The sequence below is a fragment of the Manacus vitellinus genome, unplaced genomic scaffold, assembly GCF_001715985.3.
Source record: "Manacus vitellinus isolate BGI_N305 unplaced genomic scaffold, ASM171598v3 scaffold_67_pilon, whole genome shotgun sequence".
Taxonomy (NCBI): Eukaryota; Metazoa; Chordata; class Aves; order Passeriformes; family Pipridae; genus Manacus; species Manacus vitellinus.
Window position 1 is genome coordinate 635,086 of NW_021940737.1, and position 21,354 is coordinate 656,439.

Sequence of the window (21,354 nt, forward strand, 5' to 3'; positions counted from 1 at the left end):
CTGATGGGCTCCTTGGTTCCAAGGAGCTCCCTGACCACGAGCACTGTGCCCTCTCCATCCCCTGGGTTCCAGCCAAAGTCTGAGTGATGTTGAGGGGTCCCATACTTCAACTGTAGCCAATCCCCTCTGCTAAATCCACCTGTCATGGGGATGTCTCAGCAGGACTGGCCTCGTTCCTCTGTCACTGATGGGAGCAAATCCAGTCGAAGCAAACTGGAGCCAATTGGTGTTTCCTTGTGCAGTGGCAGGAGAATTAACTCATTGTCACTAAGGATATATCAGGACTTCCTATTAATGTCAGTTTTCAGTTTTATAACATTTTGTTAAAAGTTCCCTGGGGCTGTATTTGCTATACAGATTTTCAGAGAAGGAAGACATATTTTATATTAAGAGCTCATTTGGTTTATTGTTAGAGGATGCTTGTGTTCAGAACTTACGTGGATATTACTTTCAACAAGTAAAGACATTGTCTCCTTTATTGTAGCTACTAGTCTGCAAATGAACAGTTCATCCAAATTTTCATTGAATAGTTTTATTGGGGTTTGGACCAATTTAGCCAGAATTAGTACTTCTTTGCTAAGCTCAATACTTGGCAGTATAGTCATGACTTAGATTTTATAATAGATGACTCTTTTAATATTACATGCTCTGTATTAATACCAAACTTCCATGTTTTGCTAGAAAAGGACTATATTTTGCCATCGGGTTTGAACATGCAACTTTTGCTAATTTAAATAAAGGTCAAAAGGACAATTTCAAGCCTTATAATAGATTTTCATTTGCCATTTTTCTCTTTATTATTCTAAGTGGATCTTTAAATGTCCTAACTAGTTTTATAAGTTTGAAGATATATTACTTTGCACCAGTTCTACTTTGGTTTTTGGTTTTTATATCTATTTTCATTGCTGTCATTATTACTATTTCTCACACTGTTTATTTATGGTGTCATTTTAGCTTAAGGCCAGTTGAGGTGTGATTGTTCTGCCTTAAGCACCATTTTTCCCTGTGGCATGGAGATGAACACAGTGAACAGTGGAAGCTGCAGATTGTTGTTGCTGACATTCTGTTTATCAACAATAGAAATAAGCTTATGGCTCCTCTCAAGGTGAGCTCTTCCAGATGTTTTTCTCCTCTCAGACTTGCTGATGTAAATCAGAGGTAATACTATTTATTCCAGTTAAATATGGTGTTTCTCAATGAGGAGACCCTCCTGGTGACTTGTGCCATGTTGCTGGTCACACAGAAATATAATTGCTAAAAGTGCTCCCCTTTGCCTACAATTTTGCCATAGTTTTGTGTAGTCAGTGTTTCCCAGAGTCCTGCTGTTCCCAGGGAAGCAGGAACCCCAGCCAAGAGGGAAAACAAAGCACTGCTGTTTATTGTCTTTGCAGCTTTCTCTTGTGTGCTTTAGAGGCAGTCCATAGGTCAGGATACCTTTGGTATCAAAAAAGGAGTGGAATTGGAGTCTGTTTCATGTGTTTACACGTGGAAGGCCATCAGCTCAGTCTTATAGTTATACCACAAAGTTCTCCTTGTCTCCTGCTTGCAGCAAGAGTCCTCCAGCTTTCAGAGGCTGACTCTCCATTTTCTGTGGCTTCACCATGGTTTGATCACATTCTTTTGGAAATTGGAAGATCTGTTGAAGAGAATCCAAAATGGTGTTGCAGCCAATATGAAACTGGGGGTCCTGGTGGACCCCAAGCTGACCATTAGCCATCACCATGCTCTTGTGGCAAAGGCTGACAAGCTCCTGGGCTGCATCAGGCAGCACCTTCCAGGATGGCAGGGCAGGTGATCCTTGCCCTCTGCTCAGTGTCGGTGGGATATCTGGAGAGCCGTGTCCAGCTCTGCCTCTCAGTACAGGGGAGCTGTGGACGCACTGGGGAGAGCTCAGCACGGGGCTGGGAAGGTGATTTACAGTCTGGCACGTGTGCCATATGGGGAGAGCCTGACAGAGCTGGGGTTGCTCAGCCTGGAGAGAGAAGGCCTGGGGGGCCTCATGGATGTGTACAAATATCTGATGGGGGTCAGTGAAGACAAGGAAGCCCAGCTCTGCTCAGCAGTGCCTGGTGAAAACACAAGGAGCAATGGGCACAACCTTACAAGGGCAAGGAGAACCTTCCTGGCTGTGAGGGTGATCAAACTCTGGAGCAGGTTGCCCAGAGGGGTAATGGGAGACTCCATCCTTGAGCGTATGAAGAACTGGAGTGGACATAGCCCTGAGCAACCAGTTCTGAGCAGCAGGGCTGGACAAGGTGATGTTCAGGTGCCTCTGTGGACCTCAGTGATTCTGTGAATCCCTCACCCACACCCCTACTTACCAGATCCTAATATCCATTCAAATCTTGCTGCCACAAAGTCTCTCACCATGAGAATAAATGGTCTCCAGGCAGTGCAGTGCTCAGCCCCCTGTCCTGGTCAGTCAGAGAGACACCTGTGTGTGATGGAGATGCTTGGAAATTGTAAAGGCATGAGTTAAATGTTCTCCTCCCTCATACTTCTGCTGAGAGTTTTGTGGCTCTGCAGTTTTTGTTTGGTTACTTTTGCTTAACTCCATATAACTTGTGGGATGGTTTTGTTTGCTATTTTTTTCTGTAAATGACTGTGATTCTGTAGCTTTCTTGAAAGCACTTCATTTGCTAGCATCTGATTCGCAATATAGAAGTTGTTTGTTAGTTTTGACCAGGCACAGAGACAATACACAAAATATTTCAATTTATTTAGTTGAATAAGCAGAATCTTGAAAAATAGATCTTTTATTTCCAGTGCAAATACTTGTCTTCATAAATTCAGGATTTGCTCCACGAGAGTTTGCAGATACATCTTTTAAATTCACAAACATCCGTCCTCCTAGACCTGTTTGTTAAAATATTAAGATGGTGACAAACAGAAAGAAGTTTAAGCCTACTAATTTAAAGATATGAAATAATTTTTCCAGACCCGTTTCTTCATTATTTGCTCAGTTCTAATTTGACCTCTTTACCACCAAGACGTGAGCCAGACCCCTAACTCATTTTAAATAAATTACTGAACAAATGATAATGACTTTTGGTCATTATCAGCATGGGCTAAATTCATGCTGGTTTTCATCAGATGAAAGGCTGTGTCACACTCCGATTCCCTTGAGCCATCCAGTCCCTCAGCTATCAGCAGCACTTTAATTTTCTCTTAGAGACAGTATAATGTGAGCACTCAGCCTGGTTCACTCAGAAAATGTGTAATTTTTCATACTTTCAAACACAGATGTTCTACCAAGTTTCATCCAGAGAGGCTAAATCTACATTTTAAAGCAAGGACACCCTAGATGTTACTTTTGAAATAACATACAACATGGTACAAAGAAATAAATGAATATAATTGTATAACAAAAGTTATAAATCAGACCCAGGAGACAAGAATAACAAAATAAAAGTGAAAAATTCACCTTTTAATTACAGTGGTGAAGCCTCTGAGATTGTGAAAACATTCATTTGTATAATTCTGATGTATACTGTCCTTGCAGGAGAATTTGCAAAACATCTCTCTTGAATATAATCTTGCAGATGAGAAAAAGTTCTTTTTTTTTTTTTTTTTTAATTCTCAAAAATTATATCATTCTAAGAAAACACTTACTGGCATGACAATATTTTATCCACTGAAATCACAACCAGGCCTTTAAAGAAAAACATTTCACAAGAAATACTTTCTTTTAAATCTCAACCTTAAATCTTTCTGTTAATTTATTTTTTTTTTCCTTATTAGAGCATAATAGTTTTTTCCTTTCCTAGATTTAGCATATTATTATTATCACACCACAGACCTTCTGGATGTGTGCTCCTAGTCTCCAGGACATCAGAAAAATTTGAATTTTTCCTGAAGATGAGTGAACTGTTGATATTTTTGTGCCCCTGGAGCGTGGCAGAGCAGGACATGCCGAGCTGGTGGTGTGGGAGCTGCCAGGGAAGCCAAGGCAGGGACAGGTTCCCAGGGCCCATGTATGTCCCCTGCAGCCCATGGGGACAAACAGCTCCCACAGCCTGACATGCAGGGTTTGTGAATTTAAAAGATGTATCTCCAAACTCTTGTGGAAAGCAAATCCTGAATTTATGAAGACAAATAAAAGATCTGTTTTTCAGGATTCTGCTTATTCAACTAAATAAATTGAAATATTTTGTGTATAGTCTCTGTGCCTGGTCAAAACTAACAAACAACTTCTATATTGTGAATCAGATGCTAACAAATGAGAACTTTAGTAAAGCCATAGGGGTCAAACCTGAACTGAGAATATCTGGGACTCCTCCTGCAGGCTCAGAGGAACAGGCCCATGGACAGGGAGCTCCCACCTGCCCGGGGGCTGTGTTGGAACCTCACACACCTCGCTGGGTGATGGAGACAGAGACTCGATGGGCAGGTTTGGCTCTTTAGCTTCGGGTTTGGTCTCCTCACTATTCTACAGAATGTCACTGCTAAACTTGTCACAGTTCTTTGTAGATACATGTCTGAAACGTTGCCAGCACTTACAAAGAGATTAATCTCTCCTTCCTCTCTGCAGGAGTTTTCTTGAGGAAAACATTTAACATATTTGCTCTTCTTTCAAGTAGATTTTGTCTTGCCCTATATAGAAATATCATGAGACGTCAACAAAGGGTATCTATATGCTATATAACAAACACATATCAGTTTAATATTGGCTTGTGAACATCTGACACTTCAGAAGTAGTGGAACTGTGATTCAGTTTCTCAAAAGAAAATGATACAAGGTAGCAGGCCCTAATATATTCTTCAGTGAGGAAATACCTGCAGGCAAGGATAACACACGCATTGTCACGTAAATCCTGCCACCTTTGCTCGGGGAGCTGGCTTTGCACACTCCTCTCAGGAGCTCAGGGGGAAGAGGAAGCGAAAGTTTGATGCAGCCCAGAAAATCCAGTGGGTTCTTGCTTTAACCTTTCATTTCTCCTACACATCTTCATGGCACTCTGGATGCCACCTTCCTCCCAAACAGTGTCTGTCTCTGGCCAGCCTGGTTGCCAGAAGAGCCCTGGTGTCTAATGCAGAGCAGAGTCTGGCCTGGGGACAGCTGGTCCAGCACACCCGTGGTGTCAGAGCCTCGCCAAGCTGGCTGGGACTGTGTCTCTGTGAGCACAGGAACAAGGGCCTGGTGGGATATGTGGGGAAGCAGCTGATGCTGTAGGATGTTAACGGTGTTTTAAAGCTAGAATCACAAGCTCCTGAGCTACTTTGGTCCTACAAAACCCACAGGGAAGCTTCTGTGAGGGTTTTGGGTAGGATGGGATGGAAGAACCTGAAAATTAAGAAAATCTAGAGGTCAAAATTACTTCTGATGAATGTCATGCCAGATGAATATGTAAAAAATACGTCTAGTTACTCTTTCCCTACTTTGTACATTACTTCTGTACTGAACTTGACTGCAGTCTGTCATTATGGACAGAAATGTGCCTTATATCGTTTGAAAAATGAGGCTGATGATGAAGCATAAAGCCTTCTGTTGCTTACAGCAACAGTTATTGGTGATGCCTTTTCAGAATCCTTTTAGGATACTTTGGCTGTGGGTTGAAGTAATAACTGAGGGGAAAAATATCAGAGCATTCAGTCAGACGGGGTATAATATTTTTTCTCATTGAATTTAAATGGGAAATAAAAGAGATCAAACATTTCTGGTAAGATTTTTACTCCATAGTCACTGCTGTAACTTCATTGGCTTCATCAAGGCAGCATCCTGTATCTTCCATATTTGCTTAAATACCTGTGAAGTCAATCAGACAGAAAGGGTGGGCTGCTAATTAAAAAAAATAAGGTGTTGTAAACCTCCTTTAAGAAAATGAAAATTGGAAATACGTTATGGACTAATTTCACTTTGTAGCACCACAATTTTCAGTTTTAACTTCAGATTTTCCAGTTGCTTTCAAAATATGTGAAAAAAAAAGTCAGTTTGTAACTTCTCCAGTGTTTCTTTCATAGTTAAAACTATTGAGTTGTATGACAAATGTACACTGAATATAGGAAGGGAGATTATCTCTTCTTTAGTATCTAATTGTCTTATTATTACTATTCTTTTCTTGTCTACAAATGCAGAAAATTTTAGGATTTGTTTTAAGTAAACGACATTATTTAAATTCATAAATTTGCTTAAGCCTCAGTGGGTTACTCTGGCTTGTAAGGCTATTACTTTCCCAGTTGCAAGCAATAATGATACTGCAAAGATATTCCATTGGAGAAAATATTTAAATAAACGCTCTTCATCCAAAAATGAGATGCAGCATATTTACATTTTTATTTGATGAAGCCTGTTCCTGCTATCTTTGTTCTTAATTTGGTCTCTAAAGAATTAGTAGTAAGAGGAAAAATAGTCTGTAAATATGTATGAAATCAAATTTAGAGGGTAGGCTAAAAGGTATTGACTGCCAGCAGTGCTGAACAGCAGGAGGCAAAATTTCCTCCATAGTTTTCTTCTTGGCTGGAAACACATTGCCTTCCATCTAGATTATTTAATCCTCCAAATGCACATCAAAGCTTCTCATCGGGTGGTGCGTGTCTTTACAGGCAGCTGAATGTCAAAGATCTAGCTTAAAGATTTTTTGAGAAATGTAAAACATAATAGATCCCAGATAATAACCCAGCAGTGGAGCTCCTGGGCGAGTCCTTCCAGCCAAGTATTGGTACCACAGGTTGGAGTTAATCTTTGTGGCAAAAGGAGGAACAAATCTTCTACGTGAGGATTTGTGACATCCTTCCAAGAGATGGAAATAAAGCGATCCAGTCATGTTACTGGACTAATATTGGCTTGTTAACAATTCCCATCTCTCTTTACACTTGTGCCTTGCCAGAACAATGGGCTGTGAGTTATCTCACTCCTCCAGCCCAATTAGGCACTGGAAGAATGGATGCAAAATATGCATGAAACATTTTCCGCTCGAATATTCCTAACAGGATGCAGCTTCAGCACTGTCCCTCTGATTCAATTCAGTCTTTGGCAAGAGCTTATTCCTTCTAAGGATTGCATCAATTCTCATGAATGATTATCTCATTCTTAGGGAGTATCTTAAAAACCTTTTTAACAATTTTGGTTTCTGTTTCTGAGCTTGAATTTTGCTCTGACATGAGTATATAGAATAGCCAGGCATTGGTGAGGAGTCCCACAAGGAGACTTTGCAGGAACGTGGAGCCTAAGAGTGTTTTGCATAAAAATAAAAAGAAAAGGGGCAGAAATAAAAAAGGAAGGAGGAATTAAAAAACCCACCCCTCTTCATTCTGCAGTGTAGATTTCATGTTCTTCTTTTTTGCATTAAACTTTCCTTCATTTTTTTTTGTTTAAGTACCACTGATACAATATTTCCTATAGATGGCTCAGCTGTGACACAGAAATAAGGCTGATTACTCAGGGGTTTCATTTCACATCTGTTTAAGACAGCCTTATTTTTTAAATCCTGAGTAGTCTTGTTCCCATCTCTATCCATGACCTTCCCTTTCTTTTTTCTTCTGTTATGCTCTCCTTGTAGTCCCTTTCCTTTCAAGCAGCCTTCTCTCTGGTGGTGTGAAGCTCTGGTTGTGCTGCCTGGGCTGGCTGCAGAGGAGCCTGGCTGTGTGCTGGGGCTCAGGGCTTGCCAGTCTGTGCCCAGGGGGTGATGCTCTCAAGGGGGGGCTTTACTTCTGCCTTTGCTTCTCTCCTGGTAGGCAAAGGAACCAGCATTTGCTCTGCTTTCCGAGTGCAGAGCAGCCAAACATCGCCCTCAGTGCCCAACCTTTGACTGGGAGGTGAGAGACACTCAGCAGAGTCGGGGAATGATTTAGTGCAATGTGTGGCCTTTCACTTCTCATTGAAAGCTGGTCTGATGAGATGCAAAGCCACGAGTCCTGTTCAATTCCCTGGCTGATTTAAGGGCTCCTTGTGTCTGGAGAGGTGCTCAGGGCTACTCAGGATGAGACTGTAGCAGGGACATTACTCTGTTGTCAGACCAGTTCAGAAGTGCACAAAATCAGCAGCACTGCCCAGTGAACTCAACAGTCAGCAAATAGTAATCCATCTTGCACGTAATCCTACACTAATTATTTACAATAAGAAGAAGATTTAACATCAAAGAAATGCATCACAGTAGGCATTATGTAATTAACTAAAGATGTATTGCATCCAAGCAATGGGGAACGTGCATTTATCATCTTGAAGCATTACTTTAATTTTTTCAATATTCTTTTAATGTTTTTAGTGGTTTCAACATATTATTTTTTATTATTATTAATTGTTCATTTGACATAAAACCACCATAATACCATCTTTTTTTTTCCTTTTTTAAATGATTTCAGGAAACTCAGCAAAATTTCCAAGAACAAGTATAAATGACTGTAAATGTAATGCTTCTTATATTCACAATCTCTGTTTCTCAGGCTAAGTGTGATTGCTTAATCCTTAAAGTGATTTGTTTAGAAAAGCCTCTTTTTATCCTGTTCACTAAGTGATATCACTAAATACAGAATAAATATAGAGCTTGTAGAAGTTCATGGAAGATTTTTTTGGTGAAAAAATAGCTACAAAATTAAAATTAAAAATCTTTAAAACACAGTAGAAAGGAAGGGGGTTTTCTACTAAAAAACAAATTGATGTTGGGCAAATACACCCCTGAATCTTTTACGTGGCATCCTCTGTGAACAGATTTTATAACAATTCTGTATATTCTGAAGACAGAAACTTGATGTCAGGGCCTTTCATCTCTGGTCAGCAGAGTAGTTTGTCAGGAGAGTTTTCAACTCTAAAAGCATCAGTAGCTCATCAGAGTATTTGTTGGGCTTTTCTGACAAAGGAAGCAGTTGTCTGTCAAGAAGAATGTGAGTTTGCCTTGCCTTGCCCAGGCCCAGGTCCTGCAGTTCCCGGGCTGTTCCCCTCCTTTGGGAGCAGGACTGTCCTCCACACTGCAGTGCTGGCAGCACAGAGCAGCAGGACCTGCAGGGTCCTTCCCGTGGGTGACACCAGGGGGGTGACACCAGCAATGAATGTCTCACACAGACATCACACCGAGGGGGACAGAAGGAAACTTCTTAAATAAGAGTTCACAAATGGTGTTCCTGGTTTGAAATCGAGCTTTTTGAGTCCTGAGATGCTGATGGGTTGGGAAGCCCTATGGAGAGGTGAGGATTGACCCCTGGGGACCCAGCAGATCATAACTGTGCATGGAAATAAACAATCCAGCTGCTTAAGGGTTATAGGAATTTAAATGCAAATAGCACTTGGTAATAATACCCGAGGGACTGATGTTGTAGGCAATTTGTGGAGGATGCAGCACTGTAAACTTAGTTTTTGGTGCTGGTTTCCTTAGAAACTGGAACAAGGTATTATTCAGGACACAAAATAATATCCTGTTTCAGTGGCTGAGGATCTTGAACTAAAAAGTAATTGATTTTGCATGAGACAGTGGATTGTCATGTGCTTTTTCTAGGAACTGTTATGGCACATGTCTGTACGTTGGAATTATTTCTGATCTGCTGCTTTAGTTCCAGTGATCTCACTGTGTAAGTACTGAAACTGTTGAAAACTTTAAAATTAGCTTTTAAACCATTCAGGGGGTCAGTTTTAAGTACTTCGTTAATAATCTAATCACTCCCCAAACATGCCCACTGTTCTGCTTCTTATCAGGAAATAAATCTTCCCGTGTATCTCTGCCATGAAACACCACATTTGATGTGTTTAGCAAGTAAATGTATATAAAGTACATCATAGACATATGAATAATCCTTTTTGGAATATGGGATAAACACAGAAAAAGAGCTAGGGAGAACTGTAAATAGTTATGCCTACAGGGAGGCATTGAGGTTATTTCCAGATTTTTTCCATGAAGTTGCAGAGTACCTGAATGAAGCATTTCTTCAGACTGTCTAGTAAAGTTGTATTAGAGCTGGGCAGTGTTGCTCTCATTTGTGCACCTATTTGAACAGTTAAGTGTGTATATAGGAATGTTTAGAACATGTTCAAATTTGAATGAACAACTCAAATGGGTGTTGGAAACCAGTTCCTTAAAGGTGGGAACAGTGGCTTGCTGAAAATTGAGTCCATGGTAGCCTGGACTGGGCACCTGGAAAATAAACTGAGGTTTTTTTGTAAATAGTGGTCTGGTTTATAAAACTAGTTTTATGGAATACTAGATGCTCTTTCTCCAACTTCAGGTTTGAAAAATGTTCTATTAGTACCTTATGCATTTATTTTATAATTTCAAAAATCTTATCAGAGGTATTGCTAGTGAGCATACATTACTTCCTAGTCAAATTTCTAAAGAGTTATTTCTTAATAGACCGTTCTTAATTTTTTATTTTCTCAAAATATGTGATACATTTTTGTTTTGTCTGTTCTCTGTAAAACAAATACGAGACAGTTATCGCTGGCAAAATGAAATTCCATGCTTCATATAAACCTTTTTATCATTGTGTTTTTGTGAAAATCATTATTTTGTGGATGCTAAAAATAGATGAAAGGTTATTCATAATCAATTTTGCCAAAAAAAGGATTTTATAAAAGGCAATTCCTCAAATTTTCTTTCAATATACTACGGTTTACCGTATATTTATGTGAACACATTTTCATGTCAGCTTGGAACATGTATCTTTCCCCTCTCTCCCTCCAAGCATATGTCACTTTTATCCAAGAAATACTCCTTTTTTTTTTTTTTTAGTTCCAAATGCTCTCTGCACCCAGAAGTTCATTGTCCAACAGTTTTCCTACAAGGACATTGCAGAAGACTCCATAAGGTACAAATATGCTATTATACATTCAGGTGCTGTTCAGGTATTAATGTTATGGCAAAGAAAAGTTGGAGCTTTCATGAATTTAAATATTTTTCATATAAACTATGTAAATATAATGATTAACAATCAGCTACATTCACTATTCAAGACATGCAATGTAGCATTTTTCTAATTACACTTACCAGTGTGGGAGGATATGACTGCAGAGGAAGATTAAACTATTTGTATTTATTCAGTGTTGCTTTATAGCATTAACCAGGAAACTCACTTTTGCAGTGTTGAATGCGGGAATCTGGAATAACCTGAAGAATTCCATTAGGGTGGGAGCAGCCTGAGCCAGGCTCGGGCAGGGATGGCAGGCTCAGCTCATCCTGCATCACAGTCAGTTCAGCTGCCTCTCTCATCTGTGATCTCACTGCTGATAGTGTGATTCAAAACACAGGCGAAATTACTGCTTAATATTATGGCTTTGTCTAAAGCTCTTCAAGTAAACCAAACAAACAGAAAAAGCCCACCTGGCAGGCAGGCTCCTGTTTGCAGGTATTCATGTTTTATTAAAATAAACACGTGGTTTGCAAGCAGTGGAACTAATGAAACCTGGTGTGCCTTAGCTCTGTGTCTAGTGATGGCATTCTGTGCAGGTTTATAAGGCACAACTCAAACTGAAGATTTCCCTGAAATTAGGACATGGATAATGTCCCTTCTGTCCCACGGAATCTCTGGTGCCTGTGGAAAGATGAGCTCATATTTCAGTCTTTCCCAGAGCAGACGTCCTAATTGTGTTGTTTTTTTTTTTTTCCTATTTCTTTTAACAGCAGCCTATTCACACAACATTTAAAGAAGCTAAGGATCTATATAGCTACATCAGATATTGGGAAAATAGGAAAAAAATCGGCAACTTACTGGGGACAGGAAAAATATGTGAACAGAGTCCTTCACCCTGCCTCTGTCTCCTGGTCCACATCAAAAGGCACTGTGGAGTCTGGGTTCCTCAGGACAGGAGGGATATGGACCTGTTGGATGGGTCCTGAGGAGGCCAAAAAGAAAATTAAAGGGATGCAGCACCTCTGCTACGAGGAAAAGGCTGAGAGAGTTGGGGTTGTTCTGCCAGGAGAAGAGAAGGCTCCAGGGAGACCTTCCTGTGGCCTTTCACTGTGGGAAGGGGGCCAGGGAGAAGGACAGCAGGGCCTGCTGGGACAGGACAGGGGGGATGTTGAAACTAAAAGAGCGTTGCTTTGGATCAGACAGAAGGTTGGAGGTTCAGAATGAGGGTGTTAAACAGTAGAAGGGGTTTCCCACAGAGGCAGGGACACCCCACCCCTGCAGACATTTCAGGTGGGGTTGGATGGGGCTCTGAGGGGGAACAGATCTGGTTGAAGATATCCCTGCTCAGAGCAGGGGGATTGCACAGGGTGACCTTTGGGTGTCCCTCCCAACCCAAACTGTGCTGGGATCTGTGCTCCTGAGGCAAGGCTGCAGAGTCCCAGTTAGGCTGCAGAGTCCTAGTTAGGCTGCAGGGATGACCTGAGGAAGGGGTACCAGCTCCTTGTGGGGCCCCCTCCCAGCAATGCCAGAGCTGGGATTGTCCCCCTGTGGTTTTATTTTAATGGCCACAGAGATACTGGAGTTGAGTGGAAGATTTATGATGGCTGATGGGGCTGTGCTTGCTACCAGCTCATTCTGAGGGTTGCTCCACCTTGTCATCCCTGTCATTCCATCCTCTGATGTCAGAGGTGTCAGTCTGGCCCTGGTTGTCTCCACGCTCTTCTCAGGAAAGCTTGGAGAAATCTGGTGCTTGTGATTCATTATGGTCTTGAGAAGCTTTGTGAAACTGTTTTGTTAGATTCTGTAACAGACTGAGATGTTTTAGTTTTTCAAAAAATAAACGTTGGAATGTGGATGTAGTTGTGTAATGGTTCACCTTCATAGGACAAATCATATGTGGTTTCTGCCTGTGGTAGAAAAGGGAAACAGATCCTTCAGTGTATTATTTTGTTGATTTGTAGTGTATATGCACAAATTAACAAGGATGTTTTAGTTCAAATACCCTGATGAACTGTTAGTGTAGTCAGACTGTGTTAAAATAATTCCAAAATTAATGTTTGACGATGTTGACACTTTGGTGATGCTGTGATGTTTACATCACAGCAAACATGACTTTAATCAACTGAGTGCAGTGCTTTGAGAATATTATATTGAATAGGTGGTTTTAAAGGCTAAAGAGTGAGCCCTGGGATCCCCAATACTGGGCATTGTTTGTTAACTGGCCACACTGTGAGTGGGGGGAGATGGTTCCAGTAGGACTTGGTGAGAGTGCTTATAATATAATAATCAAGACTAATAAATATTTATCTAGTTGTTTATTCTAGTCCCTGCTATTTACTATACATAGAAACATAATTTATGTAAAAACTGAAAACAGATTGTATAAGTCTTTCTAGAAGGTCAGTTAATAACAAAGTGCTTTACTACCTGGGCTTTGCTTGGCAGTCAAACACAGATTCAAATGGGAGAAAAAATGTGATGGAGACAGAAGATGGGGGAAAAAATGAGTGTGTTAAGTATTTGTACCCATCTATCTCCTGAAGTTCCACTTTTGCTGTTTAAGAGGAATTGGTTGGTTGTTCTTTGATTTTTAATTTTTTTAAAGCTTTTTTAACTTCTGCTAAAAAAGCTGCCAATGCTTCATTCTGCATTATTTGTTTGGAGTTTGACTTTATTCTAAAAGCAACCTCAGTGTTTTTAGCACTACAAATTCACCAAATGGATTCTCAGAGACATTAGTACAAAAATAAAGAAGAAAGGAAAACAAAGCCAGAAAAAGAATACTACTTGGAAATTATGTAAAACCAATATAGCAAGACTATCAAAGTGCTTTAAAATCTACAGAAATGTAAAAGGCAAAGTATTATGTTTGTGTAGTTTAGCATATTGTTCTCTAGAAGAAGGACTGAACTTGCAATCATTGCATGCAGAACAGATTTCTGCATATTTGAACATCCCTGTTCCCTTGTGATTTACAGTCTTATTCTCTTGCATCTTTTCTTGCATTTAGAGAGTAAGTTTTTTGAGCTGTGGACTTTCTAAACTTAAAATACCAGAGTCCTTTTTAAAAAGTGTGTGTGGTGAGATTTTCCTGCAGTTCCTAAATGCTTCACAGAAGTGTTAATTAGCTGATACTGCCCATTATCCTGCTTGCTAAATGAGGCCCCATCAGAGGGTAACACCAACAGAAATGCTTCCACCCCACAGTGGTGAGAGCAGCTCCTGCCCAGTGCTCGTGTTTGTGTTGGGATGTGTGGTCCTGGACATCTTACACTCACTGTGTCCTGGACTCTGATCATTCAGAGAGCCACCTGCCATCCAGGTGCCACTTGGCTCATAATGTTTAGGGAGGTAAAGCCTTAAACCCAAAGAGTGCTCTGAAAACTTCGTGCAGTGTCCAAATGGACACAAATTTTAGTGGTCTGAAAACTTAATCCAGTGTCCAAATGGACACAAGTTTTCTCACTCTCTACATGGAACCTTTCAGGAGTGTACATACTTGAAAAGAATAATGTACCTGCACCTTCAGATGATACAAGACATGGGTTGCTGGTGACAACCCATCTTGTATTTTCCCTGTTTCCTCATTTCCTGCACTAGCACGTGCTGTAGATCTCAGAAGGTGTAGGCATGGAAATTTTTAATTACTAAATTGGTTTCTAGTCAGCTGCTCTAAATTGCACGGGGATGTGGAAAAAGGAGAGTTATATATGGGACTATATTGCATTGAAAATAAAGGGATTTAGGAACAGCTGCTGAAAGAAGAATCCTGGTAATCAGAAAAGTATTAAATTGTGAGAGTAGTACAGGGTAATGTCATTTTCTGGGATGGTGGAATTTATTGTTGTGATTCACACGTTTCTAGTCATGATAGATGGGAGCAGAGAATCCTCAAAAGGCTTGTGTCTGTCTTTCCTGGAGAAGGTGTTTTTAGACATGAATTATAGTGCATCATCTGGCTTTGGTAAATAATCTGATGGTGTTTTTAAAAGCAAGTCACAGTAGACCCTGTGTTTCCACATAAAATTGTGTATAAAAAAATTATATGAGGTAGGTTTTATTTGGTTTTATTTGTTTGATTTTTTTTTTTTATACTATGGCATAGAGGTCGAGTTGTCTTTGACCATGAAGAGAAGTTTAAGTTTGTTTTTATTTGTTAATTCAGACTTCTTGTAGGGCATGTGCTAGAAAGCTCATGTATCAAAGCCTTAACTGTGGCTTTAAAGACATTTTGTGTTCATTAATTTTGATAAGTCATAATTTGGACTGGGTAGAAGAGGGCCAGGGGAATTATCTTTTTTTTTCCCCTTGAATATTCTGCTTTACTTGGAATCATGTTATGCAAGGGAGAAAAACAACCAAACAGAACCTGCCTGGTGATGTGTCCTCACAGCTGCTTCTGCAGCTCATAAACACTGCTCAGCAATTCAACACTCAGAGCTGGATGAAGATATCACAAGTGGAATTAATCTCCTCTGGCCTAACTCCATGCTTATGCCAAGTCCCAGTGAGAGGAGCCCATCTAGGCCCAGAGCATCAGTTCTTTACTTCCATTGTGTAGCACTGTGGATTTCTAGCAGTTTGTGAAGGCAAAACCTGATTCTGCATCTTTATCTGAAGTTTCAAAATGCTACAGGCTCAACCATCCTGCCAAAGACATTTCTTTTCTCTGTCTTTCCACTCTGGTGAACTACCTCTTTATTTTTTTATATATTTTTTTTTTTTGAGAGAGACTGGGATCCTGTGCAGATGAATTGCAGGAGGTTTGCTTGATGAAAAGTTAGCACAAGAAAAAAGCTTGTAACTGAGTTCTTTGCCCCAGAAATACGGATCCGTGTCAGACTGTGGGTTTGTGGGGACAGGAAGAAGGGGAGAGCCCCCAGCTGCCACTGCTGCAGTTCCCTGCAGGGCTCCAGGGCTCCCTGCAGCTGGGTGGGACCTGCCCAGCTCAGGGGTGGCCCTGCTGCCAACCCAGATGGGATGGGCTATGGAAATATTACAGAATAATTACTTATCTAAAAACATTATGGTCTCACATAGAAGCTTGGAGAGTGCATTCAAAACCATTTCATGCAGTAGTCTCCAAAACAGTCTTGGAGGAATATGAATCCCAGATTTCCTGCCCAGGTAGAGCATTGCAATACCAGATCCACTGAGCTATTGCTGAGCTATGCTGAGGGATCTGCCTGAGTGCTGAGGGTTTGACTGAGGCTGCAGGAGAGCACCTGCTTTCTTTGCTGTCTCCTGGAATATTTTACTGTTTAGGTCTGTATGGCTCTTTTCCTGCAGGAGAGGAGAGAGAAAGTTGAGGAAGTTTGTAAACGTGTGGCATCTTTAATTCTGAATTTCTCTTTACTTTATCTATTTTAGCACCTTCTGCAATATTTTAATGTATACATCTTTCCCCTTAAGTTGTATACTGTTGCTAACATGACTCTTTACTAACTGCTTTCATAAATCTCTTCTGTGTAAATAAAAAATGAGTACGTTCAAATGCATCTCTGACATCTCAGACTTACTCCATCCCACATTCCACATCTCCTGATGTAGTGCTGACATGCTGATTTCCTTTTTGGACTCAGAGCTGTGCAACTCTTCCCAACCCTGCCTTTCCCAGTCATTAGGGTGTAGGATGGTGGACTTTTCAGGAGCAGTGTGTGCCAGGCCCATGTGTCACCTGCACCTCCCTCTGCTGAGCTTTCCCCCTCTTTGATCGGGGTGTTCATGCATTTGTTGCTGCATATCCCGAGTCCTTCCCAGGCTCTCAGTCATTCACCAGTGTAACTCTGCTGCCCAGGCTGGCTGACCATGCAAACACACCCTTGTGACCCTCAAAATCATCCTTAGCCTTCTGAGAGCCAACTGCTTCAGAAGACTGTTCTTCCCAGTGTCACTGCGTTTTCTTGGTGTCAGTCCTTGCTTTTAATGCTGCCTTCTCTCCCCTCCATCCCTATTTCTCTGTAACAGCTGCTGATCCCATTTCCTGGAAAAAGTATCCATCATTCCCATTTGACAAATGCTTCCTCTTTTTTTTTGATATAGTAAATTTTTACCTATCTTCCAATTAGATAAGTTTTGTCTTTACCAATAGCAGACAGCAAGCCTCATATCCTCTAATTTTCCTTGTTCAAGACCCCTGTTGGAGCAAACCATTCTGCAGCAAATTAAATTATCCTCCACAGTCTGTTTAGACATAGTTAATGTGCATCACTTGAGTTTTCTCAGACAGCAGGGGGTTCTCAGGCCACAAAGTAAAATCCTCCATCTAGTCTGTAATAAATCAAGTTAATTTAACACCTCAGACCTACAAAACCTGAATTTCCTGCTCCACTTCTAGGAGAAAAGCTCACAAGAGAGCAGGTTAAGTAGCCTCTTCCTAGGAGGAAAAGCACTGCAAACCCAAACCCCAGAGAGGTGGGGGCTGTGTGACAGAGGAGCAGCCACGTTCCCCTTCTCAACCCTGCTACCACTTGCCTTAGACAGAAGTATTCCTCATACTCCAGCTGCAGGTTCTCTGTGATTGGATGATTTTGGACATCCTCCTCTTTTTCTCAAAACAGTCTCCAGAATCCTAGGCAGTTTTGAAAAATGAGTGTTTTGTTTACTCATTTTTAATGATGAGGTAGGGGAAAAGACTTGTTTTTCCTGATTGCACCCAGGATTAAATTCCTTGGGGAATTACAGATTTTCAGACACGTACAACGTTTTTTTATTTAGAATTGATACCAAAAAGAATTATAATTTTCTTTGTTCCTTTTAATTCTGTGCAGATAAAATTTACATGGCAACCTTCTAAGAAGGCTGGCAAAAAAGGGTGAAGTCTCAATGAGATGAACAAGGCGTTACATGAACAACTCCTACTATTAATAATGGGAGTTGTGTTCCTTTTCCCTGTGTACTCTGTTGAAAACTGTATCCCTAAAGAAGTTGACAACAAATATGCTTTCCCTGTTTAAGTTGCAAAGCACAGTAACATCAAGGTCACTTGCTCCATTTGACGGGAAGGAAAAAAGCACTGTATAAAATATGGATAGAATGTCAATCAAAGCTGGGTTTGTAGTATACACTATGGTAATGTGAGTCAGATTGCTTTTTTATTTTTAAACACAACTAGATATGGTAGTTTGGCAGCAGTGTTTTCACAAAGACAGAGCCTTCAAACTCCTTCATAGCAAGACTGGAAATCCTGCCAGGTAAAAAAAAAAAAAATGTTATTGAAAACCTTTCTTCCCTTATAGGCCCATTTTGACAGGAAATCTTTGAGAGACAGCAGCAATGAAGTGCCCAGAGATTTCATCTGTCTTCTTTTGCTTCAGGAAATGCTGAGCACAGGCTCCCCTATTAGGCAAAATACACGAAATACCAAATCCCCTTAACAATCATCTCCAGTCTGCTCTTGGGTTGACAGCTTTCTGTGTCCCAGTCTGTCAGACAGGGCCTGTTACTGAGACTCCTATTACTGGGACCAATGTGAAAGTTTTCGACAGTGCTTTGAGGGGAAAAAACATATTGTCAGTGCTTTCAAGTTATCTCATCCAATCAGTTTTGTGGGGACTTAATCAGAATAAAATACACCTTGCTAGAAATACATCACAGTGATTTTCCTTCTGCTCCAGAGTGCTGACATAAAGATTCAGTCTGAAGGCATTGTCTGTCATCCTGTGTGATTCGGTAAAATTCGGCACATTTCAGCTGCTGCATTATAATATCCAGTAGTATTTTTTGTTTGTTTTTGACAGATGCCAAATTAAAAATTTAAATAATGTTTCAAGAATGAAAATGACAGCTTGCAGTAATTCTGCAGGTGTCCAAGCAGATGTACTTCCAGATATAATTAGACAAAATATGTACAGATTGCAGGAATTATGAAAAAATTGACACCAAATTTTCATGAGTAGACTCTGTCTACATTGGGACATTTTAACTACTTTTAAACTATTAGTTATTAAGAAACTTTCATACACTTACAGGACAATGAATGCACATGAAATGTAAACCAGTTTAAGCAAAAAAAGCCAATCTTGTGTTTGAGCATGGAGCAAGAAAAAAAAAAGAAGTTGAAGTGTTTTAAACTGGTATAGTCTTAAGGAGTTTCCTTGAGGAATTTTGTCAACCAGGCAAGTAATAGAGAGGGGTATGTAAGACGTATTACAAATATGGATTCTTCCCTCCAACTGTTATTGAACAAAGTTATTTCACAGATTTTGCGAGGTGCTTTCATGATTTATACTAGGGGAAGAGAAAACAGAAAGGGAAATGGAATATGCTTATTTATTTCCAGTAGGGTATCTGCATTTCCCTGAGTGCAGAGGTAAAAATTGGAGAGAAAGCTGATCTTTGAAGTTCTTCTTGCTTGAATTGGGGATTGTGTGTCTGCACTGCCTCCCAAGAAAACGCGTTCCAGGGCTACCCTTAGATATTAAACATTCTACCCCTCTTTTCATCCAGTGCTTAACTTTGGGGTCAGCACAACAAAAACTGAATGCTACAGGTGCTGGAAAACTGGTGAGTGACTTAGTAAAGGCAGAAAACAAGCACACTAAAAATAGTACAAAATAAGACAGGTCTCTCTCCAAATTCTCTTCTATTATCTCAGTATTTCAACAGTTATTGAATCAAATAAACAAGTGGTCCTAAATATAAGGACTGGAAATTGGGATTCTCATTCATCCCCTGAATGTAACCACTTGTATAACCTGTTTGAATTTAAAATCTCGCTCTTTCCATTCTTCATCTACAGCCCAAATAATTTCAGTTTCTTCTCTCAGTACAGTGATGCAGCTTTATCAAAAGATGTTGCTGATGCCTTGTTATCTAGCAGCCTATGGCATAATGTGTGTCACTTGGGAAATAGAGGGTGTGATCCTGAATATGCTAAAGCAGAAGGAAGAATTGAACCTGGATTTCCTATTTTCTGGGAAAGAACTCTAATCACAAACTATCATACAAGGTAGCAGGCAGACTTGCTTCTTACAGGAGTTTTCTAAAAAGGAAGTTGTGCTCACGCCACTTGTCTCCTTATGAAGAACATAAAGAATTTTAGCAGCTAATCAAGGAACACAGGGTTATGTAAAAAACCCACCCACGCCACGAATTCCTCTCCCTCTGCCATGGCAGCAGCTGTTTGAAAGCAGAACCCTTCTGGAGAGAGTCTGCTGCACTTGGGGGGAACAAAGACATGCCTGATCAGTACAGAGGGATGAGACTGTTCTTCAGCCTCTTCCCCTGGGCCTGGTTTGCCCTCAGCTGAAGGAAGGGGAACCTTGCTGTGTGTGGGGGTCGCTGGGCACAGGTAGCACAGTGAGGGGTGGGCTGAGGGCAGATTGGTGATGGCAGCACTGCAGCCACTGCTGCCCCTTCAGGGAGAGGAGGAAGGGACAGCACTGTTTGTTCTACTTCATCTTTCTTTTCCTTCCTTACTTGGATTAGTAGTAATAAAGATTTGTTGGTCATTTTGGCCATCCTCCAGCCTATTTCCTCCAGCAGTTCCCTCAGAGTTTTTTCAAGTTTCTGTTATCTTAAGCTGTGGGACATCTGACAAACTGCTCTGGCAGAGGAGTCACAGCTTAATCAGCACCAGCCTCAGTGCTGGGTTTTGGCATTGAGTTTGGGAGAGGGGTTTTTTGAATTTTACTTAAGTCTCACAACCAGGAACAATTTATCTTCCTACATTTGTCACTGATAGTATGTGAATTCTTTGTTAATCTTCCAGGGATCTTTCTAATAAGTTCTTTCACAAATGCACCTCTGATTTGTTTGACTTCAATCTGGTAACAAAACTGTGCGTAAAACTGTCACTAAAGGCAGTATTTTTATCCTTGCTTCCTCCTGCTTCTCAGTGGAGAAAACTGCCATCCAGATTGCGCAGTGGAGGAAGTTTCCTGTTTCCTCATTGTTTAAATATACAAAGTAAATGGGTATAGAAAAGTTTAAATGTAAAACTTCACATTCTCTTCCACCACAGTATATTTGTTTGTGTAAGTCTTGGCTTGAGTATTTTCGTTATTGCTTTGTGCTCTTTTTATCTCCTTCCATGTGAATTATGATTCCCTTTTCTCCAGTCAATTAGTTTTCAAGGAAACCCTTTAATGTGGCATGTTTATATGTGTTTCCATTGTATCTTCTATTTTATTTACACATTTTAGATCAAATGTTTTAGTTAACCTAAAAAGAATTACATTGTGGCTATACTAATGCAGACTGCACATTGCAAAACCAGTATTTGTTCTTCCTTTTTCGTGGTGTCCTGTGATGGGAAGGATCATTTTTTGCCACCATAGGAAAAAAGTGGGAAAGGTTTCAAACAGTGGAAAAGCTAAACAAAGATTTGGGGCAGTTGGACATGTCCCTCCTCCCTGTCCACTTCCTGGAGATATGTCTGTGATGCTTTTGAAAGTGTAAAGATGTGAAACAAATCTCCTGGCAGATGCTATCATTCCTGGTCGAGCTGAGCCATTTTCAGCCCACTAACTTAAACGGTTTTTGGATTAGGCCCTAAAGAAAAGGATGTCATCTCCGAGATGTGAAACGGTTCTTCAGAACATCCGAGGATAAGTATTGCAAACAGAATTGATTTCATAC

General features: G+C 40.5%; 1 long non-coding RNA gene across 1 annotated transcript in view; it reads left to right on the forward strand.

The window, feature by feature from the left end:
• The first annotated feature begins 1,000 nt into the window (after window positions 1–1,000).
• LOC108641526 overlaps window positions 1,001–21,354 on the forward strand; it is a 53,093-nt gene continuing 32,739 nt past the window's right edge. The window contains exons 1-2 of the long non-coding RNA XR_001922046.1: window positions 1,001–1,105; window positions 10,656–10,731. This is a non-coding gene — a long non-coding RNA (uncharacterized LOC108641526). The remainder of the gene's footprint in view (window positions 1,106–10,655; window positions 10,732–21,354) is intronic.